This window comes from Mastomys coucha, unplaced genomic scaffold, assembly GCF_008632895.1.
Source record: "Mastomys coucha isolate ucsf_1 unplaced genomic scaffold, UCSF_Mcou_1 pScaffold15, whole genome shotgun sequence".
Taxonomy (NCBI): Eukaryota; Metazoa; Chordata; class Mammalia; order Rodentia; family Muridae; genus Mastomys; species Mastomys coucha.
The window spans coordinates 62,389,344-62,414,388 of NW_022196897.1; the positions used below are offsets into that span (position 1 = coordinate 62,389,344).

General features: G+C 43.0%; 2 long non-coding RNA genes across 3 annotated transcripts; one reads left to right on the forward strand and one right to left on the reverse strand.

Moving 5' to 3' along the window:
- Positions 1–1,933: 1,933 nt before the first annotated feature.
- LOC116090334 lies at positions 1,934–5,274 on the reverse strand. 2 transcript variants are annotated; one of them, XR_004118653.1, is made up of 2 exons: positions 4,884–5,274; positions 1,934–4,561 (listed from the first exon to the last, which is right to left on the reverse strand). It is a non-coding gene; the product is annotated as an uncharacterized LOC116090334 (long non-coding RNA). The 2 variants fall into 2 exon arrangements; XR_004118652.1 differs by having other exon boundaries at positions 5,021–5,252.
- Positions 4,965–21,172, forward strand: LOC116090335. Its single transcript, XR_004118654.1, has 3 exons — positions 4,965–5,224; positions 19,331–19,398; positions 20,316–21,172. It is a non-coding gene; the product is annotated as an uncharacterized LOC116090335 (long non-coding RNA).
- Positions 21,173–25,045: the final 3,873 nt, after the last annotated feature.

Consider the following 25,045-nt stretch of genomic DNA (forward strand, 5'->3'; position numbering starts at 1 on the left):
ACAAACATCATGACTAAGAAGCAAGTTGGGGAGGAAATGGTTTATTCAGCTTACTTCCACACTGCTGTTCCATCACCAAAGGAAGTCAGGACTGGAACTCAAGCAGGTCGGGAAGCAGGAGCTGATGCAGAGGCCATGGAGGGATGTTCCTTGCTAGCTTGCTTCCCCTGGCTTACTCAACCTGCTCTCTTATAGAACCCAAGACTTTCAGCCCAGAAATGGCACCACCCACAAGGGGTCCCATCCCCTTGATCACTAATTGAGAAAATGCCCCACAGCTGGATCTCATGGAGGCACTTCCCCAACTGAAGCTCCCTTCTCTGTGATAACTCCAGCCTGTGTCAAGTTAGCACACAAAACCAGCCAGTACAATTGACCCCTTGTCAACTTGACACACAAATACATCACTATTAAGCCTCAATTCTTACTTTCTTATTCATCCCCAAGATCTAAATAATTTTAAAAGTTCCACAGTCTTTACATATTAAAAGTTCAATCCATTTAAAATGTCCAATATCTTTTAAAATTCAAAGTCTTTTAACTGTGGGCTCCACTAAAATACTTTCTTCCTTCAAGAGGGAGAAATATCAGGGCACAGTCACAATCAAAAACAAAAATCAAACTCCAACCATACAATGTCTGGGATCCACTCACAATCTTCTGGGCTCCTGTAAGGGCTTAGGTCACTTCTCTAGCTCTGCCCTTTGTAGCACACACCTTGTCTTTTAGGCTCCAAATGCCTGTACTCCACTGCTGCTGTCCTTGGTGGTCATTGTATTGTACTGACATTTCCAAAACACTGCTGTCTTCTGCTGTAACTAGGCTTCACTGATAGCCTCTCATAGACTGTCTTCATGGTGCCAAGCCTCATCTCCTTTGCATGACCCCTTCAGTCCTGGGCGATCAATTGCAAACCGAGGCTGCCCCTTCATCAATGGCCTTCCACGGCCTCTCACTGTGCTGAGCCTCAGCTGTTCTTCATGACCCTTTCATGCCTTCAAAACCAGTACCACCTGGGTGACTCTTACACATTATCAAGTCCTGCTGCACACAAGGTACAACCTTTGCTATCTCTGGAACACAGCTTCTTTGTGCTCTCAGAAAACACTTCCCAGAAGATGTCACCTCAGTGATGCTAGTCTCTTCTTAATCACTGCTAATTTCTTAGCTCCAACTAATCAGCATCGATAGTCCCAGTAATGCAAACCTGCATGGTCAGGTTGCCACAGGAATACCCCACTATGCTGGTACCAATTTGTCTTAGTCAGGGCTTCTATTCCTGCACAAACATCATGACCAAGAAGCAAGTTGGGGAGGAAAGGGTTTATTCAGCTTACTTCCACATTGCTGTTTATCACCAAAGGACTGACACTCAAGCAGGTCAGGAAGCAGGAGTTGATGCAGAGGCCATGGAGGGCCTCAGCTTCCCCTGGCTTACTCAGCCTGCTCTCTTATAGAACCCAAGACTACCAGCCCAGGGATAGCACCACCCACAAGGAGCCCTACCCCCTTGATCACTAATTGAGAAAATGCCCCACAACTGGATCTCATGGAGGTACTTCCCCAACTGAAGCTCCCTTCTGTGATAACTCCAGCCTGTGTCAAGTTGGCATACAAAACCAACCAGTACACAACCACAGTGTAAATAAGGGGTATGGGATGGGGCAGATGGGCAAGCAAGCAGGTAGAGGAGAGATCTACCTTCTCCTTAAAAGCATTACCACCGCTGGACTGGAGAGATGGCTCAGTAGTAAAGAGCACTGACTGCTCTTCCAGAGGTCCTGAGTTCAATTCCCAGCAACTGCAAGGTGGCTCACAACCATCCGTAATGGGATCCAATACCTTCTTTTTGTGTGTCTAAGGACAATGATGTACTCACATACAAAAAATAAATAAGTAAAATCTTAAAAGAGGGAGAGAGGAGAACAAGATGGATTACAAATCAGTATTTATTTTTTTAAAAAAAATTACCACTTTCCTTTTGAAAACTTGAATATATCATATTTTTCCATCTACCATGAAGATGAATTGGCCAAATCCATATTTTGAGCTGTTCAATTCAGGGACCAGTTGTGAGAATTAAATGAGGTTTTGGACAGACAGAACCTGGAGCCTGACACAGAAAAAAATTATAATAAATGTGACTTCTGAGGAGAAGAATGTTTGTGATGATGTATTCGGTTGCCCGTTATATCTGCTCCCACGCTCAATGAATTGGAGGCAGAAACAGCAAAGACAGTGTTCGCTCCAGTGGGCTGTTTGTTCTTGAATGCTCTGTTTCTGCCCTTGGATTAACATTGCTGCTGCTAGAACCAGTCGAGATACTTGGGACCAGATATTTCTGTCTTCTGGACTCTATAACTCGTAGGTTTTGGAAGGTTTGATGTTATGGACAAGAGGACCCAAGAAGTCCCAGGACTCCTGATTAGATGAACCAGAAGATTTAAGTAAAAAACAAGGAAAATACCCACCTAGTGAGGGCTCCAAGTCATACCCAAAGAGACACATACAACTCATCATAGGGCTATGTGATTGGAAATAGAGGTGAACTACCTAAACATCACACCACTGCTCAGAGATACTGTGTGTGGATTGTCGTTCACACATGACTATTACACAAATGGTCTCTGCTGTCACTGATGAGCTCAGAACGCTAGTCAGAATGCTAGTGCAACAGCTGGGAGAGGGGACTTCTGTTCTTGTGAGATGGTCACATGCACATTTTATGGTCAGCAGAGGTAGTGTTCAGTTACTTCGGCACTCCTAAAGAGAGCCACGACTATCCATATATTACCCTTACACATCTAACTGGAGGAATCAGGAAACACTTTGTGGTCGATCTAAGTCTTTCAATCTTCACTGAAAAAGTAACAAGCAACAAAGCTTATTCTGGGACATAGGTCCCAACATCCTCATGTGAGAGTGGACCCACATTGTGGATGGCTGAGGAAGGGAGATAAATGTGATGGGAGGTGATTATGTCAACTTGACTGGACCAAGAGATGCTCAAATCTTGGCTAAATATCATTGTAGGTGTTGTGTGAGGGGTGCTGCTGGATGGTGACTTTTACATAATCCATTGAATAAAGAAGATTGCTCTGTGTGATGTACAGTTGACGTGGCTTTTGCCTGTAAGAAGCATGTTTACATGTAAGAGTCAGTGACCCAAGTCTCTATATGAAATAGCCTTAATACATGAAGCCTCAATAACAGACTTATAGACTGGGGGTGGTGGAGTGGAGTCAGGAAGCTGGCAAGCTTGGGGACAGTCTGAGCTATATATACATGGAGATACTGTCACAAGTAAACAAATGACACCACTCTTCTTAAGCAGCACGCACTGGGGCTCCAGGATGCTCTCTCCTGGCTCTCAAGCCCCTGATCCACTCTATCTACTCCACCCTCATATGATCCTGGCTCTCACAGCACTGTTCCGTTTCCCGTCTGTGCACACTGGCGTTAAACTCTTTGCTCTCTTGTCTTGCCTTTGTACCTCACCACTGTGTGCTTCACTCACACTCAACACTCTGAACTTGAATTAAACTCAACTTGCAAAGTTGAAACAAACAGAGAAAATGGCCCGGCAGCTGATGCGAAGGTCCTGTAGGTTCTCTTGCTCTCAAATGCCCTGAGCCCCGCGCCCCACGCCCTGCGCCCCGCGCCCCGCGCCCTCTCCTCTCTGCCTTGACTCCTGTGACTTCTAAGTCATCCTATTTCAGTTGAAGACTTTGAAGCCAAAAGTCTTGATTTTTCTGGAAGAAAAATGGTCCATCTCCATCCCAATTTGATCTCCCGTTATATTCTTTCAGAGAGCTACATCATTCCCTTAGAACATTTTATCACGGTCAGTTGTGCATGTGGGTGATGACTTGTGTCCCACTTCAGTTGCCTAGAAGCTTTGTGTTGGTTGGTATATGAGCTGTAACATGAAACCAGGCATAAAGTGGTCACTCAGAATAACTGTAGAGTGACCGGAAGTAAAGAAATTGACTTTGATCCACCAGAACCAAGAGACCCACTATAGCCACTCTATCTACTCCGCCCTCATATGCCACTAAAAAAGTCTTTATTATCTCCCTTAGCCCTTCTGCTGGGTAAACACCATTAAGGCAGACACTGACAATCAGATTAATGAAGGGAAGCAATTTATTGAGCTGATATTTGGTGGAGATGTCATTAGCAGGGCTCCCGTGGAGCAACTGCATCAGATTAGATACAGCCTCCCCGAAGAACACATAGAAAATCATTTAACTGCTTTTCTGTGGCCGTTTATGTGACGTCAGCCCTCTGCTGCCTCTGAGGCAAGGGTGGATCTTGTGTGGCTGCTCTCCATCGATGCTGGCTTTGTCTCTTCTGATAACTGTGCTCCATAATAAATCACACTGTTGCAGCTTTAGTTTCTGTTGTTGTCAACTCTCCTGTCTGTATTAAAGTCATCGGAAAAATTCCAAGGATAAGACAGGGTCGGTGGAGCTTCAAATAACTTTACCTACAGGTAGCATCCTGAGGACAGAATAATATTGACCTTCTTGACCTGTAGGCTGCTTAGAATTTGATTCTCCTGAAATAAAAAAAAAAAAAATAGCAAACTTGCATTTTAACCTCTGTGTTCCAGTTAATCTTCAAAGACCCTGGTTCTCATCTAAAACCAGGCTTCTCTTGTGGCACAGGTTTGTTTCTGGAATTTTGGAATTAAAACTAGCTCAATCTGTCAAGTAAGGGAGAAAAAGGGTTGTCCTTGAAAGTCAATCTTCCACCTGGAAATTAGTACTGTGGCATGGGCACACATTGAATAAAATGTGATTGAAAAATATTGCTCTTTTTTTTATCCCTAAAAGTCATAAAGTAAGATTAATGGTCAATTTAAAACTCAAATCAACTACCAAATGAAATTTCCTCCACTAAACACCACCAGCGCACATTAGCAGACAACTTCCGTCCCCTTATTTCTCCTGTCTAGATCTTCCAGGCTTCCTTCCAGCCAGGATCACGAAGCACGGAAAGCTTCTAGGAAACCTACATGGTGCGATTTCCTGCAGGCTCAGCAGCCCGGGTAAATGCCCAGAGCAATCGAACCAACAGTCCTTGCTTGGCACGGGGCTCTTCACTCCTGATCACGCCTGACACCGGAAGCTCCAAGCCCTGGCTTCCCAGGAAGACCAAGTCACGGTGCCACAGAGAGGGTGTTACAGCAGCAGTACTTTCCACACCCAGAAAGAGCTACGTAAGAAACCATCGAGGGTGTTCCCTGTCCAGTGTACAGGCAGGACTGAGAAGGCTCCTAGGCTTAGATTATAAAAGGAAAAGACAGGCAAAGATGCTCATGGGATCTAATGGCACTGCCCTCTGTCACTTACCCTGTTGTTTGTTTTTGTTTCTTTGTTTTGGGCTTTTTTTCAATTAGATATTTTCTTTATTTACATTTCAAATGTTATCCCCTTTCCCAGTTTCCTCTCCGAAAACCCCCATCCCATCCCCCCTGCCCCTGCTCACCATCCCACCCACTCCCACTTCCCTGCCCTGGCTTTCCCCTACACTGGGGCATCGAGCCTTCTCAGGACCAAGGGCCTCTTCTCCCACTGATGTCCAACAAGGCCATCCTCTGCTACATATTGTGATGGAAATTCCATTGAGTCTGTGGCTTTATAACTTGATTATCTCCAGCTACCTTTCAGCTAACATCACCTTCTTAGTCTTATAGTTCCCTTTGATCACAATAAATATTTTAATTTGGAAGGGATTCAAGCTGGGCTATGGTATGCTCTTTTTTTGTTTGTTTGTTTGTTTTTTTCAAACTTTTATTGCATTATGATGAGAAAAGTTACATGATTTTAATTTATCTGAATTTGTTAACATTTAAAAATATATTTTAATTAAATAGAATTGAATCACATTCTTGTTCCCCTTTTGTACCATATGGTAAGCTCTTGTAATCATGGAACTTGGAAGGCTAAGGCAGGAAGATCGACTGTGAGATTGTGAAACAACCTGGGCTACATAGCAAGAATCTGTGTCAAAAATCAGGGAGGGATATAATTTGACCATGAGAATCACTTAGTGGTTAGGTGATATTAAGTTACCAGAGGAAGATATAAATAGCTATATGATATTTGTTTGGTATAATATTCTAGAATTACAACACTTAAACTTTTTGTCAATCTATCTTTAATGATTATTTACTGATGTCACTAAATCATGTTCCCACAAAAAGTTTAAAAAGAAAATTAATGACTCAATATTAGCCAACTATTGACAATATGTTTTTTCAGTCCAAATGGAGAATCAAGAGTCCAGTGTATACAAACCCTTTCTTTTATTCAGGTAATAGTGAATCCATGTTCATCAGGATAAAATAAATTTTTCTTCTTTTCTCTGATCCTTCCTGGCTTCCCTGCCTCTTCTGTAATTTGAACTGTCTTTGGAATGTGGGGAGAGAGTCAGCCTTGGGAACTGTGGTGGTCCAAGTTAGACTTCATGAGAAAATAGACATTGGTAAGAGATGTTCGTCTTACATATTTTCATCAACAAAACAGAAAAGGCAGCCGGTTTCTCCAAGTAACAGGCAGGACTAACACTGTCAGAGTCCATCTGAGATGAAATCATCAACCTGGGAAGAGAACAGAAAGTTACAGATGGAGATCCATGGCAGGAGAATTGAAGAGTTCAGAGAGAGCATGTGATCCCCAGGCCCTTTTCTTGGATGAGGCTGTATGTGTGGTAGGATAAGGAGAGAACTGACAATGTCTGGGCTCTTTGTGTACAGTGACACCCAAAACTAAGTGTTCCCTCTGATAGAAGTCATGCATGGCAGGACTCATACACTGATGGTAACATCCATGCATGGCAGGACCCATACACTGATAACATCCATGCATGGCAAGGCCCATACACTGATGATAACATCCATGCATGGCAGGGCCCATACACTGATGATAAATAGCAGCCATGCATGGCAGGGCCCATACATTGATGATAAATAGCAGCCATGCATGGCAGGGCCCATATACTGTTGATAATGTCCATGCATGGCAGGGCCCATATGTTATAAGCTCATAGGGGATTTGTTCTTTAGTTAGATAATCATCTGTTCAGCATATGCCATGTTTGGAGTAGACACCGTTCCAAGTGTTATGATACAACTGTAAACTTATCCCCTGGAGCTTCTATTACAGTAGAGAAAAAAAAAGATGAGCTGTAAAAGTAAAATGTAAAAATACCTAGATCATGATAGACCCAACACTCTGGAAACTGGAGCCAAAGGATAACAAATTGGAGCTCAGCACTGGCACCATAGCTAGACCTTATCTCAAAGCACAGAAAAGCCAGGTGGTGATAAATACCTTTAATCTTAGCACTTAGGCAGAGATGGGAGGGTTTCTGTGAGTTCAAGGCCATCCTGGTCTACATAGCTAGCTCCACACCAGCCAAGGCTACATAATGAGACCCTATTTCCAAAAAAAAAAAATATGTGTGTGTGTGTGTGTGTGTGTGTGTGTGTGCCCGTGTGTGTGTGTGTACATATATGTGTTAAAAAGGAAAATAAATCCATTGTATATGAGGAAGCTAGTAAAAATTTATCCACTGGAAAATCAGTGGTGCAACAATGGGTCTTTTTGTAAACTTTTACTTAATTTACTATTGGATGTGTGTGTGTGTGTGTGTGTGTGTGAGAGAGAGAGAGAGAGAGAGAGAGAGAGAGAGATGTCTTTGCACGTCCAGGTTCAAGTGTGTAGGTCAGAAAACAACTTTTGGAATTAGTTCTTTCTGTGCTGGCACCCAAGGGTCAATCTCAAGCCATCAGACCTGCATAGCAAGCATCTCTACCAGTTGAACCCTTGTGACAGCCCAACAACAGGTCTTAGACAGGGGAAAGGATAAATGGACTTAGGAGATTTTTTTTTCCTTTAATAAACAGATGGATAAATGAGAGTCGCTGCTAACAAGGAGCACTATCCTGGGCTTATCCCTAGCCCCCCCGCCCCCCCAAGCACAGCCTCAGCAGGAGAAGGCTCATGCCCCACCCCCAGCTCCATGCCTCTCCCAGGTTGATCTCAGCATTTCCCCCTAAGCCAGCCCTAGGAAAACAGGAGTGTTTCCTGTTTTCTACCTCTCTGCAGCCTTCCTCCCATAAGAGCAATACCCCAGATTCACCTCGCACACCCCAACCTACAAGATGCCTCCTGTACATTTGTCTTAAAAATGGCTCTGGAGGATGGCGCTTGTCACCATTCTGTCACATAGCTGAAACCTAGGACATAAGTGACTTGTGGGGAAAATGGAACACCTGCCACCAGCACCCAGGCGCTCTAAACCTAAAGCTGCCAAAGGTGGTTGGAGTTACAGCAAGAGCATAGGCTCTGACCCTGAGGTCTTCCCCTCACCCATGGGACAACTAAGACAAGGTGCTTAACTAGCCTGAGTCTTAGCGTCTTCATTTGTGCAGCACTCAACAGAGAGGCTGCTGGGAGCCCATCCCAGTTCTAGCACCCAGTGGGCACCAGTGTTGGTCACCACCCACCCTCTCCTTCCTCCCACCTTCCATGTCACCCCCACCACCCTCACTACTCTCTAGCCCCCATAGTCTTCTCCCTTCCACACTTGGAACATGTAATATCTATTACCTAACTTGGTTTTTCTATTTTGTGCATAAATAGTGAGTTTTGTTATGATATTTTCACTTATACACACACACGTATACATACATACATACATACACACACACAAATATATACATACATATGTGTGTATATATATATATGTATATATATATATAATTATAACCTGCTTATATTCTTCCCCTACTACTTTTGCCAGTTGTTATGTTCTCTCTCTTTCCCCTAATTGCCCCCCTTCAACTTGGTTCTTATTCAAATATTACCTGAGATTCTTCATATCATGTAAGGACCAAGACCCAGGTAAAACTGTTTAGCAGACATATATGTGTGTGTGTGTGTGTGTGTGTGTGTGTGTGTGATGTATATATGTATAATATATGTTATCATATGTGTGTTATACTACATGAATATATACATATGTGTTGTATATATCTTATATGTGTCACATATATGTTATATATACATGTATGCCTATACATATATAAATATAACAGATATGGTATTTTCCAATAGCTAACACGGCCAGAGACTGGTAAAGTCTCTTCCATAGAAGCTAGTCTGCATATGTCACTGTCATTAGGGCCCCTGTGGTTTTCCTTGTCTGTGCACAGGCCCCACTCCTGCTGACTCTCATCATGGCAGTGAATGTCCCCAGGACTTTCAACTTCTTTATCCATAGCCACACCTAACAGCAGAAGACCTGGGCCCTAGTTATCCCAACAAACAAGTCCCAAGTCCCACTGAGGCCAGAAGATTGGCCAAATCCCACCACCATTGCACCTTTGGTCCCTCCCTGACCACATTCATAATCCAGAACTGATATCTTTGCCCACGTATCATAAAAAATAAAAGGAATATAAGGAATATGCATCACAGATAGATACTCCAATAGATTGGATGCCAGGCTACCATCAGGCCCTGTGGCTTTTCTCAGCACTTACAAGGGGTACTGCTCGGAGTAAGCAAAGTCTTGTCAGTCTATAGACGTTGCTCCGCTAAGGGTTTATGGAGCCAAATTCCAGGTCCAGACCCATGGAATTATTCATTTTGCACTGATCCCATAGCAAAGATAGACTACACTAAGCAGTCAGGGCTTGCATTTGGCCTGCGTTTCAGTTTTTACCCTTTGAAAGCTTTGTACTCTATCATCTGTGAGTAGTGCGTGTTTATAAAACTTTTATTAAATATGGCAGGAAAGGATAGTTTTATAGACGTATCTCACCCATTTGGCTTTTCCTAGGAAGAGAACCCTTCGTGATGACAATGACCTTCAGCAAAGGTTAAGCAGACAAACTGATTTTTTTTAAAGTTTGTTCAGAACTCAACTGCTTTCATCTTCCAGCCTTTGAAGTGGATGGTTTAAAAAAAAAATGAAATATTTCATTCTTGACATCTTGAGGGAAGGTATATATAAATAGGAAACACACATTAAAATCACTGCGCATAAGCAGAAAACAAGTGGCTCTATATAATTACAAGTGCAGAAGTAGAGATAGGAGTCAGAGCAGCTGAAGGATGCTGTCCTTTGAAGCTGCTTTCTGTCAGTGAGACAGAGATGGATTTGCTGGCTTCATATTCCCTGATCCACAGGTAGAATTTGCCAACCACTGATTCTCTGTCACCATTTCAAATATCAGACGAAACCCTGCAACCCTCTGGGGTATCCGGAGCCTTCAGAGACTCATTGATAGTGATCACGTTTCTTGTGAAGTCTTTGTTGATCCAAGAATACATATTTTGTTGTGTGAGTCTTCATAAATCAGTCTTTCCGCCCGTTTATCATCCTTGCTGCTTTTCTCTGAACACTCTCCAGTATGTCTCCAACCTGCTAATAATGATGTTCACAGACCACAGTGCACCCTTCCAGGCTCCGTGCCTCTCATCACATGAGGACAGACTTTGCCTTTTTGCCCCTGACCTGCTGTTTCCACTTACAAAGTCCGTATACTGCCAGATTCTGCATGGGCCCATGATTCATTGCTATCCACTGAAAAGCCTCGGGGAGGCATAGCACTTGTTCTTCTCCTAATATGCAAGGGGCGCTCAAAAAAGTCTGTTGAATACAGGAAGACAAAAAAAGCAGCGGCTTCCTACTTGTGTTGTCCCTACATCGAATTATTAATTACAAAAAGAGCAACAGAGAAGGCAGGTGTCTTAAGAACTTCAGTAACAGTAATAGCAGCTGTTACCATTATTGAACAACTTCTGCATACTTTTTTTTTCTCTGCTTATCCCTTCACATAACATCTTTTCATGTAATGGCAAATGACAACTGACTCAGGGTTTGAGGGGAGTCATGTGGTGGCTCAGCAGATAAAGGCACTTACTGCCAATCCTGACTACCTGAGTTCGATCCCCAGGACCTACATGGTGGAAAGACAGAACCAACATCTATTAGCTGTTTTCTGACATCCACATATGCGTGCACACGCACACACTAAATTTTTTTAAAAGATTAATTAAAATAGACATTCTCAGCTCACTTTTACCATGTAGAAACTGAGTCCCAACAAACTAAATACCCAAGAACCATGTGACCGAGCTAAGGAGCAGGGTCATTTCTGTGATAGGGCACCCACTCTTCCGGGTTGGCTCTGTGCACCCCACTCTTCTGCTGAACATAGCTTGTTTCCTTGGTTTCCATATCGTCCTCTCCTTGGCAATCAATCCGACTTCCTGGTTGTTCTGTATTTTCTAGTTTTTATTTTGTTTTATGTGCATGAGTATTTGTCTGCATGTGTGCATGTGCACCACATGCACACAGAAGCCAGAAGAGAGTGTCAGGTCCCCTGGAGCTGGAGCTATGGATAGTTATGAGCTGTCATGTGGTCCCAGGAAATAGAATTCATGTCTTCTATAAGAGTGGCAAGTGCTCTTAACTACTAAGGCCCTTTCTGTATTATTCTTTAAAGACAAGAAATCAACACTGAAGTATAGGAGAAGAGACCTGTACCTCTTACTTTAACTTAGGAAGTTTGAGTTTTCAAAAAAAAAAAAAATTCTCTCTAGAAAATTACAACTAGCAAGCATGTCACTCAGTAACAGGACTAGTTAAATCAAAAATCATCAGAACTTCCAGTTGTGGCCCCAGGATAGCCACGAGCATCCATAGCGACTCAGTCAGTTGCCCTGTGCCCAGCCTTTCTCCTCATCTTGTTCAGTCTGTGTCAAGGCGTGTGTACACTGATAACCTCTGGCCAGAATGGAACACATCAGATCAATACCCCACTACACAGTAGTGTGATCAAACACTACAGTGAAATACTTGATTTAAAAAATAAAATGCCTGAATTACTTACTCCCCTTTGAAGTAAAAAAATAAACAAATAAAGCATAAGGCAAGACCAAATGCCCACGTGGTTAATGCCATCCTGCAAAATCATCTGTCCATTACCACGTCTTTAAGTTTTAACTCCATACAAACTAGTACTTGCATTAAAAGGTTTTCAAGAGGTAAAGCTTTCAGGTAATTACACATGCCGTGTGAAAGATGGCACAGTGTTAAGGAAATAGTGCTGGAGAAGTGGGAAGCTTCAGTAGATGTAAGGCTTACTGGGTTCTTAGCAAGATGGTAAGGGAATGAGTTTTGAAAGCCCCCTGGGATGTATAAAGCATTCTCCAGTACTTGTGAAATGTTGGTTGAATTTGTTAAACTGACCCTGGGTAAACCTTTCTGCATTTCCAGCTTCACTTTCTATATCTATAAAACAGAAACTAATAATAACGCCCTCGTCTCATATAGCTAGCGTGGGGCTCCCAACAGTGTGATATATATGAAATCATCCATTCTGCAACGAAGCACCATGCAAAAGGAGGTTATGGAGAAAGGGAACGGGGCCACGGCACCAGCACCCGTGGCATGGACATTGTGCCAACAGTCAGTTGAGAAGTTAATGGTACATTCTTGCTATTCATCCAGATGTCTGGGCAGATTCTCACCATCAAAACCAAAATAGCCCCTGGCAAACCTTCAGGCAAACAATTGTTAGCAGGAATGTGATGTGTGTTCCCTGGGTCGCCTGAGCGCCAGAGGGCAGAGAAAGTTCTGGATAAAAGTATTTATCTGTTAAAAAGAAGTTACACATCGCCTGCCCTTCTGAACGGAAAATATTTTGCCAGGCTGAGAGCTGAGTTGATCTACCCAGGAGTGAAGTCTTTGTTTTCTTCACTGGGGAATAAGCCCTTCCAACCTTACCCTTTAACCCCGGTTCTACAGCAATCAAACCAAGGCAGAAATTTGCACTTGCAAATATTTTTCAAAGATCTGACTAAGCCATTTTTAGATGTTTTCCAGTCTTTCCGTGCCTTTCCCTCCCACCGAGCACAATTAAAACGGCACCTTTAAAAGGCTATTAAAAAACATTGATTGGCTTAACTGTGCTAATGTCATGGCTTTAAAATAAAATCCTATTAAGTCTTTAAAATATTGCAGACAAGCGCTTTGCAGCCGAAACTCAGGACAACCATCCAGAGGCTCTACTGCTCTGGAGACTTGGTGGGTTACTGGTTGCATGTAGCTCATCCCATCATTTTGCCTTGGGTTGTTTCAAGTGTCTGGTAACCCTCATTAAATACCTGCCTTTATACACAACAGATATTCTAGCCACCGTAATGACATCCTAATGACATTTGAAGATTTGTCTCGGGAATTATTTCAGATCCCGTTAAGCACATTGATCCGCTTCCTGCTTAAATACAGACTCACTTTTGTCCCTGGAGAAGCCCAGGCCCTGGACAGAACAATGCAAAATTATTTTCTTTGTGTCTTTATTTTTTCTCTCTGTGTTTGGAAGAAGCAAGTATATCAAGGTAGATAGAAAACTCAAAGGACAAAACTCTCTTCTAAGGCAACTTTTCCCCACCCCCTAACTCCACACAACTATGATAGCAGTGAGGAGAGCACTCAGGTGACAGACAGAAGCCACTGCTGGAGCACTGGAATACTTCCCAGGCTTCCTCAGAGCTACTCCAGGGCTTTACTTCCTTCTCCTCATCTCCTCTCCAGTCCCTCCCACTCATCCTTCTAAACCACACACTAGGAACACTTCCTGAAATCCACCTGCCATGCCACCATCCCCTCTGCCTAGAATTACAGAGGAACTCTGGGCTTGTACACCTACTTCATACCCATAGACAGCTTATGAAATAGCTATCAGGAACTATAATCAGGTTCAGGAGCCCCATAGGAGAAAGAACTCATTCAATATTGGCTGCATTTGTTTTGGCTCAACCTTAGGTAAACTTTTCCATATGTCCAAGCTAAGGCCCATGTAAACTTACATTTGACACCTTTCAAACAGATTCTCTTTAAATACTGATTTTTATTTGTTCAGTGGAATCAAGAAAACAGATGCATGCCTGTAATCCCAGCACTTGGGAGGCTGAGGTAGGAATGTCTCAAGTTTGAGACGTCTTGGGCTATAGAGTGAGACTCTGTAGAAAGGAATAAGAAGAGAGAAAATGGAGGTGGGGGTGGAGCAGTCTCCAGGTTAAGAACATTTGCTGCTCTTCCAGAAGATCTGAATTCTGTCCCTGTTCCCAGTACCCAATTCAGGTGGTTCCAAACTACCTATATTCCAGCTCCAGGGGATCTGACACCCTCTTCTGGCTTCTATGGGCACTTACAAATGTAGCACACAAACATGTAGACACACAGGCATAAATGCCAATTTAAAAATCCTTTCCATTAAAAAAGCAGAAAGAAAGGGACAAAGATAAGGAGAGTACTAGTAAAAATAGTAAACTTCTTTATGTGCACATATAAATTTAAACTAACCTAGAGCTGTCTTTAATTTTCTCTTCTCGTTCCCTCTCATTGGCCTGTATAATGGTCTTCCTGTTGTGTGTTTCATAAACAGAGCACAAATTTCATGACCTAAGATCAAAAGATTTACAAAACAATACTTCTTTATGCAAACCCAGACAGGGAGCTTCTCTACCTTTTCCAGCTTCAAGAGGTCCCTCATGGCCGAGCGGTGGTGGCACACGCCTTTAATCCCAGCACTTGGGAGGCAGAGGCAGGTGGATTTCTGAGTTCGAGGCCAGCCTGGGCTACAGAGTGAGTTCCAGGACAGCCAGGGCTATACAGAGAAACCCTGTCTCGAAAAGCCAAAAAAAAAAAAAAGAGGTCCCTCATGGTCATGGCCCCATTCCTCCAGCTACAAAGATGGTAGGTAGCGCTGCATCTTTCTCCTGCTGCTGTGTGTCTACTCTTCTAAGTACAGAGACTGGTTCTACTATGAAGGACTCATGAGACTAGGCTGGACCACATGCAAAATCCAGGATAAACGTTCTCATTTTAAGAACGTGACCACATCTACAAAGTCTCCTTTTTCATGTAAGCTGTGTTTTCAGTTTCCAGAGATCGGCTGTAGACATCCTGGGACGTAACTATCATGCCCATCACAGATGGATTTTCCCTATTGGCTTGAATGGATATAGTGAGGGTGAAATTACAAAGGTGTTATGACAGCATCAGGCTATCACAGCATCCTCCTAGCTGCCTGGTACCTCGCTGGTACTGTGACTCCCCAGTTGCTTTTGCCTCTTTCTTCCTATTGAGGGTGCAATCACTATGACGAATATATTTTGGCTCTTTTTTAAGACACATATGCAGTGTTACTTTTACTACACCGATACGAAGCCAGTTTGAGCCAAAGTAACTACTGAGTGTATATTTAAATGAGGTCCATAACTGGATGGGCAACTAACCTTCAATTACAGCAATTCCTACCAGATATTACTTTTATGTGATATAAGAGAAATGGAAGCTGTAAAATAGAATTATCAAGGGCGAATAAAATAATCAAGTGCCCCAGAATAAAGGTAAAGTCAAAAGAAAGAAAGTGCTATTTTTATGTCTGTGGTATTAACATAGAATAGATTCTCTCATTCAGTAGTATTTTTTGAGTGCTCAATAAATATTCCATTATGAGTTACAGGAAACACAATACTTGGCTCCAGACCTCACAAAGCTAAGAAAAACAGACATAAAAAGAAACAGTAGATAGTAGCTGAAGCACCGGGTACTTTTATGCACACTGCATTAATTTATTTTCCCAGGTGTTGCACACAGATAATTACTCAGCTCACCTCAGAAGAAACAGGCTTGGGGGAAAGAAAGTAACTTTCCAAACATCCCACATTTTTTTTCAGCTTGGTGGTCTCCTCTTTATTGATGCAATTCTCATCCCCCTCCCTACACACACACACACAATTTTAATTCCTTTCATCTACACCCCCACCCCACCCCAAAGAAATCAGTAAAAGGGCTTATTGATGTTCAGAGCCCTTTGGGCAGTTATAAAAGCAATAGAAAACAAGACAATCTTTGGATGTGGCAGGAGTTGGCAATCAAGAAGGCTAAGGGAGAAGAGGGATGAAGAGCAAGCAAGGGGAAGAAAGGAGAGGAAGGAAGTCTTCCAGAGGCGTCTGCTATCACCCCTCTGGCTGAGGGGCTGGAGAGAAAGCTTCAAACATTTAAGAAGTGCAGGTCCTCAAGAAGGGCAAAGGTGTTTGAGCCTAAAGGAGGAGGTGGAGGTAAGGAGGGTGCCACCTCTCTTTGAAGAAAGGAACCCCTACACCTCAGGGACAGCGGCTTCCCAGACTGTAGACATCACCATCTCTGAAAGGGATGGGTCCATCTTCTTCATGGAGCTGAGGTGGGTGGAATGAAGGCACTGCAAAGGAAACCAAGCCATCCTCAATATGAAGATTAATTCACTTCCCAATCAAGAAGGAGAACTGGCTGATGTGATATCGGAAGCAACCAGTGGTTTTGGTTGGTTTGGTTTGGTTTGGTTTGGTTTGATTTTTGCCTGGGTCTCCTGTCCCCACTTTGGAGCTTCTTCTACTGTCACCAGGACCCATCTAGGTATTTCTTTCAGATCTTCTCACCCTCAGAGAGGCACTTCTTCAATGGCTTCTCCTCTCTGTACACAAACTTCATTTTTCCAAGAACCAGACAGGACAAAGCTAGACTCCAAAATTCCACATCTTGCAAATGCCAGAATCATTTAAAACTGAATTTTTCTATAGATCTGAAATGTTTGAAGTTAGTGTAAAGGTGAGTTTTCTCCCAATAACATAACAAGTATGGAAATCGTTACAAATCTTTCAAACTGTATGAAGAGACACACACAATGTTAAAGACATTCAAAGATGGAGAACGTGGCAGTGTTTTCTAGATCCACAGACCTGTACAGACAATAGCAAATAAGCCAATAATTTCTGAAGATCTGCAACAAAATGTGTATCGAAATAGAGCCACAAAACGCCATCATTAAATTACAATTTACTATGAATGGAATGTTTGTATTATGAGTCATAGGCTCCCTCCAGGCCACCTATTACAGTGCACCTTACTGGCTGGGTGAGTGGGTGGCTGGCTGGGTGGGTCAGTATGGTGCTAGAAATGGGACTTTGGGCTTTGGGCAACCTGGGTAAATGCTCTCCTATTGAAATAAATCCCATCCAATGCATCACACCCTTTTAAAACTAATGTCTTTTCTCTAAATAGATACATTTCTGAATTTTTCTTTTCATGTCTTTGTTCACTTGAAAGAGATCTATGTTCTGAGTCATTGGATTTTGGTGCACTCTATTTTGATCACCCCTCCTTAAAATCTTCTATCTGCATACAGATTATGTGTTCTATCCCTCTGCATCCCAGCACCCGGCTCTTCCTCCATCTGAGCTTTGATGTAGCAGCCTGGTGTGATATATCAGTTGTTGTTGACCTAGTAGAGAAATGAAGCACTAAGGATATTTTATACAGCAAGCAAGGGACTCTGTCTTCCACATTCAACGTAAATTCTCTAATACTGGGTTGGCATTAATTAGTTTTTCACCTATGATCTGAGATGCCAGGTTTCGTGTGGCTATAATTCATCACACAGAAAGCTGAGGGCATGTCTTTTGAGACATTACCATGTTCTCGGTATGTAAGCATAAGAAACTGCCCCACCTTTCCATCCTGCCCGTCTCATCTCACACAGTCAGAATACACTCAGATATTACAATGAACATGTGCCTCTCACAATCTGCTCCAGAGCTTGGCACAAACTCCAGAAAGCTCCTGCACAAGAGGCTCAATAGGCTTTGCCCACTGGGCAGTTAAGACCTTTGGCCAGGGTTCATACCAGTCACCTAAACAGTCACAGATCACTACACTGTGCAAATGACTGAACAACAAGGAAAACATGGCCATCGTGAGAAAATGGACTAGAAGCAAGAAAATGGAAATACTTGGCCTGAAAAATGGGAAGAACTAGGATAGAGATAAACGTAGGTCCTTGTCGACGTGGTGCTTATTACTATTATGGGGTTAGAGAGATTGCTCAGCAGTTAAGAGCACTGTTATACAATCATGAGGACCAAGTTCATACCCCAGTACCCACACGACAAGTCAGGCATCTAGTGCATGCCTGTAACTTCCAGCTCTCAGTGTGAAGCATAGACTGAAGGATCTCTAGAGCTTGCTTGCTTCTAGCATAGCTGAGAAAATGGAAAACCCTAGATTTAGGGAAGGGCTCTCTCTCTCTCTCTCTCAAAGGAATAGGCAGAGAATGACCAGAGATAAAATATCCAGTGTTGTTTTCTGCCTCCATGTTTGTGCACAGGCAGACATACCCACACATGCACATGTGTACAGCTAGAGACAAATAAGTTAATCTTTTAGAGATATTATTATATGTCAAGAAGACCTGAGCGAAGAATAGAGTGAGCAAACCCCAGCACAGATCATAAGGATTAACATAGGACTTCTATGTCCCTTCACCTCTACACAATGAATGCTTGTTAAACACATAGCTGTTGTCACTGAGGTGTCACTAAAGGAGAGACACCCTACTTCAATCTTCCATGTGACTCTAGCACTTGCAGATCAATCATTAATCAATCTCTGTTCTATAAGGAGCAGGAATACACCCTCATTTCACAGATGTGGAGGTTATCACTCAAAAAAGAAGAGGCTAGAGAGACAGCCCAAGGGTTAATAGCATCCACTGATCTTGCAGAGGACCAGAGTTTGGTTCCAAGCACCCACATCAAGCATCTCACCACCACCTGTAACTAAAGCTCCAAGGGGATCTGATACCCCCGGCATCCACAGGCACCTACACTCATGCACATACACATAGTTAAAAATAAAATATGTCTTTAAAAACAAGATAGAATGACTTAAGCAAGGTCACACAGGTGCTCATTTCTAGAGGGCTTCCTGGAACTAGGTTCCCTAATCCAGAGTCGTTGATCTCATCCTTGGAGAATAAAAAAAGCTAGAGTTGTTCTCCTTATCTACCTTTCTCATTACTGTGGAATCAATGGCCACATAACACTGGGAATCCAAATCATTCTAACCCAGACCATTAGTCATGCCCCATTGCATAATGAGTTTAATCAGTGTTACCTTTGTGTTTCACATTTCTCGTCCCTAAGCTGGATATTGACCACCTACCCACCACCTTGTACAGGTTTGAGGATTAGATAAGTCAATGCATTTATAGCAGCTGGCGAAGAACTACTAGTGAGAAGCCTGCTTCCTTGAGGCTGAAGCCTGTCTGCTGGCGGGTGTTCCCTACTCCCTGTTCAGAATAAACAACTGCTTGGGGTTTCTCAGTTGTATTTGGAGCTCAGGGCCATGTTGAAGCTTAATCTAAAGTCCCATCTCTTGACTAAAAAGTATTTTTTTCTTATGTATATTTATGTTTTTATAGGATTCTGCCCACTAAAAATAACAATGCTTGTGAAGTTGTAGAGAAAGAACAAACTCCTAAACACTCTGGTAAGAATATTAATTAGTGCAGCTACTATGGAAACCATTATGGCAGTTCCTCAAAAACCTGAAAACAGAACACATATAACCCAGGTACACCACTGTTGGGGATAAAGGAAATGAACTTGGGATATAAAAAAGATACCCACTCATCCATGGTTACTGCATGCACTATTCATGAGAGCCAAAATATGAAACCACCCTAGGTATCAACAACAGATGAACAAATGAAGAAAATACACACAGCAGCCACGGAGGATGAAATCACCCTGTTTGCAGGAAAATGGGTGGAACCAGGGATTATCTGGAGCAAAACTGGCCAGACATAGAACGAAAAGAATTGCTTATTGTATCTTATATGTGGACTCTAAGGAAAAAAGAAATAAACAGACACGTCCTGAAAATAAAAGTCTGACATTTGTGGGAGGGTTATGGTGGGGAAGGGGCGGGGTAAGGAGAGTGAGGAGAAGAGGGAGGAAGAACAAAGGATGAGACTGAGCAAAACACATGCAGCGAGTGCGTGTGTACAAACATACACACACACATACACATACATACACACATATACACACACACACATATACACACATACATACACACACACATACATACACACATACACACACATACACACACACATACACACACATACATACACACACATACACACACATACATACACATACATACACACATACACACATACATACACATATACACACACATACACACACATACATACACATACACACACACACACACACACAGATATGGGAACATCTCAGTGAGACCTACCAATGTGTACAACTCATAGTCCTAATGTTATATAAAACGAAATAATGAGAAAGGACTTTGTCCAATGCGTGATTTTATTTTTTTTAAATAGTCTTATTAGAAACTAATATGGTTTCTTTACATCTTTTCAGATACTGAAAACAGTTCAGTTTCCCACTACTCCCTGAGGAGATCTTTTTCCTGGCTGAGAAAAGGAAGGCTCAGGATGCTGAAGGACTGGGTCAAGGTTGCTAAGCTCGTTAGAGTTGGAATCTCTCCGTGGGACTGAAGCCATGAGGGCATCCTCAGTCTAAATCCACACATGTGCTCAGCCTGCCTCTCAGGCCAGCAACCGTCGAGGCTCCAGTCTAGAGTTAACGAAAGCAGCAGCCCACCTCAGAATCATAAAGGGCTCCGTCTTCATCACCTCCTATGCAGAGGACCTAGTGTGAAAAAGACCACTGATTACCTGCTTGTTCCAAGGCGTGGATCTTGGTCACAATTTGTTATATCTTAAGGTGTGTTGTAACCAACAGGTCCCAGCTTGTGGTCTGACGCTTTCCCTAAGATAAGAGCTACATAGAGCCAGCCTTCAAAACATCGAGTTTCCACTTATCTGTTGTTGTTGTTGTTGTTCCTTCCTTCGTTCCTTCCTCCTTTCCTCCTCCTCTTCAGTTTTACTTACACCGTTTCATACCAGCTCTAATAAGAGGCAGACCACCACCACACCCTGCTTTTTCACTGGAGAATTTAATGAGCAAATTCCTGTTCTCTCATCCTTGTCACTTAGGAAATGTTTACTAAAACTGGTTCAAGGATGGCTGGTATGGAAACCCACTTAATCTTCCCATTGGCTGGCAATGAAATTATATTAAGCTACTGTGAATCTTTCCAGTCATTCAGAAAAGACAAAACTCCAAAAACATAGTACTCTTAGCTTTGTTTAAGAAAAACGGTTTGAATAGAAGGGGAAAAAATGTCACAAAATGGATACTCTAATCCTCAGTTGCAAAAGCTGTATATCTCCCTCTGAAAGGAGTCACATGTTTGAAGGAAACCGGAGGCGGCATCTGCTGTGTGGCCAGGTGCTCTTCCACCCAGAGGCATTTCCTGGCATCCCCAGCCACCAGCGAGTTTTAAGGCAGCTTTAGTTTTACCAAGCTTATCAACTAAAACCAGCTAACTACCCAACAGGCTTTGCAGTGTGGGCTGAATTTGGCTCTTCCCAAGGAGGACAGGCTGCAGCCTTTAAAATCGGATTACAATGAGAACTAAAGACAGTGATTTTCTTCTGGAATGGATGGGCTCTTATTCCAGTACAGTTTTTGTTTAGCCATTTTTTCTTGAACAAGAACCTGGAAAATCTGTCATTCTATAGCGCACAAAGACACCCGTAATCTGCTATCAACATACAGTTTGATAAAAGAGCCATTTCCCCCTTCTCACAATCTTCTACTGGCAGGAACAAGAGCCCAGTGCGATCCAACCCAGAGCACATGGCATTTCTGGCTGCGATACAAAGGACCCCAACATCCTTCTGCATATTTGATGACCCTGGGGACCCTGCAGTGTAGTTCTGCTGTGGGAACATCTGAGGCTGCCAGCAGCGGGCACAGCTGTCTTTGTCTTCCCACGCTGCTCAGAGCTGTGGTTGTGGGGAGCTGCAGAAACGGAAAGGGGGTGCTGGTTGAGAAAACCATAAGGCTCACATTCCCCACGAAATCAGTCTATCTGGTTCTGAGTTGTTGATTTCTGCCCCCCACCCTGTCATCTGTTGCCTATCTGTCCCACCCCACCCCCTTCAGTCGCATCTCTTCACTTCACTGAAAGCTATGTCACATAAAGAAAAACTGTCTTTCAGGGGAAGCGCTGTGGCTTTTGGTGTAAGACTGCCCGAGAAGTGGTCAGGATTGAATGCTGTGGTTTCCTGGGATGTGATGAAAACAGGGTCTACACAGTATTTTCACATCATTTAGGAAGGAACCCGAGGCTTCTGATAAGGAAAAATCTGCAGACTGGCAGTGGTAATGATCACCTTTAATCCCAGCACTCAGGAGGCAGAGGTGTGTGGACCTCTTTGAGTTCAAGGCCAGCCTGATCTACATAGCAAATTCCAGGCTGTTTAAACCTACAGAGGAGAGAGAGAGAGAGAGAGAGAGAGAGAGAGAGAGAGAGAGAGAGAGAGAGAGAGAGGAGGAAGGAAAGAAAGAAGGAAGGAAAGGAAGAAAGAAAGAAAGAAAGAAAGAAAGAAAGAAAGAAAGAAAGAAAGAAAGAAAGAAAGAAAGACAAGAAGGAAGGAAGGAAGGAAGGAAATTAAGAAAGAAAGATGGGAGAGAAGAAGGAAGGAAGGAAAGAAAGAAAGGAAGGAAGAAAAGAAAAGAGAAGAAAAGAAAAGAAGAGAAAAGAAAAGAAAAAATGAGAGAAGGAGCCTGTGCATGTCTTACAATAATTCTTAATTTCTGTGACTGATGCGTGCCACACACAAAACCTGAACCCCTCATCTCAACTGCATCACAAGGTGGGACACGCAGCAACACGTGCATCACAAGAGGGTTTGGCTGTCGGTAACAGGCTGCTTCCAAGCATGGTGCTATATCCGTAGTTGCTGAAGCTGTGGGCCCCACCTAGCAGTCTGAATAAAAGGCGTCTTGTTCTATGCCCTTCTCCCATACTGGTGACCAGTGACATTTTTGCCTAAATGCTGTCATGGAGAATTCATCCCAGGTCAACTCAGAACTGTCTGCCTTCCTGTGGGTATTGTGTTCTTTCAACACTATTCAGAAAGTGGTTTAGTTAAGGATACTTCCAACTCTGGGGTAGGACAGTAAGGTCAAGTCTTGATCCTTCAATAAAGAAAACTAGAAAAGCACTTTTTTTTCCCCACTCTTTTTTTCTTTAACCTTGACATCTAGATAACAACTTCTGACCATACATTGCCATAGAAGTTTCCAGTGCAGTCTCACTTACAGTTGGACCCCACATCCTCTCAAATATTTTTTTGGATAATTCATAGTATTGATAAGATGACTTAAATAAACCTATTTTTTTTTAACCATGGCCCGATGCCCAGATCTCCCTTTAAGCAGAATGTCATGTCTCCTCTGCTTCTCAAGAACTAACCCCTGACCAGATCATAGCTCAGCCCCTGGATGGGAGGGTTTTTTGTTTTTTTTTTGTTTTTGTTTTTGTTTTTATCTAAAGGCAAGTGCCTTGCTGGATGTCTTAGTGTGGATTTCTACTGCTCTGATGAAACACCATGACCAAAAGCAGCTTGAGGAAGAAAGGGTTTATTTGGCTTCCATCCTATCACTGTTCATCTTTGAAGGAAATCTGGACAGAAACTCAAGCAGGACAGGAATCTGAAGGCAGGAGCTGACGCAGAGGCTATGGAGGAGTGCTGCTTACTGGCTTGCTCCCCATGGCTTGCTCAGCCTGCTTTCTTATAGCACCCAGGACCACCAGCCAGGGATGGGACCACCCACAATGGGCTGGGCCCTCCCACATCAATCACAGGCTTGTCTACACGAGAGTGTGGTGGGTGCATTTTCTCAATTGAAGTTTTCTCTTCCCAAATTACTCTAGCGTGTGTGAAGTTGAATAAGAACTAGCCAGCACACTGAGGTAATCCCTGTCCCTGGAGCGGAGTGTGAATCCTGAGCTTAGCAGTTCTTAGCTACAGAAAAAAAAAGATCAAGGAGCTTAAGAGGGATTGTCCCCACAGATGGTCCTCCTGGCATAGGGATAACAACCAGGATCTCGTCACTGGGAGTGCTGACAAATTACCATACACTAGAGGCCACTCTGACCATCTCCAGACTAAGGCAGCTGGACACTGGTAGATTACTAGGAGATTAAGTAGGACACCAAAACTGGGAAGAAAGGCCCCCCCCCATGCTTGTCTGAACAATGCAACTGTCCCCCCTCATTGTAGTCTCCTACCCTGATGTAAATAAGGTAATATTAAGCTTGCCTTCAAACTACAGGAGACAATTATACTTAACTCTCTCTAAATACTAACATGACCAATTGCAAATCTTTTAAAAATGCAAAGGCCGCAGTGTATGATGGCATGGGCTGCAATCCCAGCACACAGGAAGCTTGAACACAAGTTCAAGGCCAGCTTCAGCTACAGAGCCAGACCATGCCTCAAATTAAAAAAAAAAAAAATCTAAAAACAAGAGAATTTGCTACTCAAATGCCAGCACAAAAGGACTAGGTCAGAATCTTCAGTGTTAGAGATAAGCAGTTCTTATGCTGAAAGTCCCAACACACAGCTGAGGTGGGAGCCCCTGGTCAGCAGCTACTGAGGCAAGCGATGCTTCACAAATGCCCAGTGGCTCCAGCAGTAAAGGATTTTTGAGAAGTTCTGTTGTAGGCAACCTCTCTCTGGACACGGTAGGACTCTGATTTCCTGAAGCATTCGTTCCTGTAAACATGTCTTACAATTTGTCTAATGGCAGCCTGCTCAGTTTCCACCAAGAAGAGTTCCCATTTCTAGAAAGATCTCATACCATTTTAAGAATAGGTATAGAGAGAGGGACTGGAGGGAGGAAAAAGAAAGGGGAAGCAGATGAATCTCCAAGTTCAAGGCCAGCCTGGTCTACAGAGTGAGTTCCAGGACAGCCAGAGCTACTCAGAGAAACTCTATCTCAAAACAAAGAACAACAAAAATAGGTATATAAGAAAAGGAAGACAGGCCTTTGGGCCTCCATCATTTGAGCTGAGTTGCACCAATGGTCAAAACATGACAATACAGTCATTCATTGTTGATTCTAAAACCAAACAATGGACATGATCTGATTCCATTGGAAGGATCCAAAATGACCAAGAAAGTGGTAGCAATGTGTGTGGTCAGGACATCACCCATTCATCCACTTACATG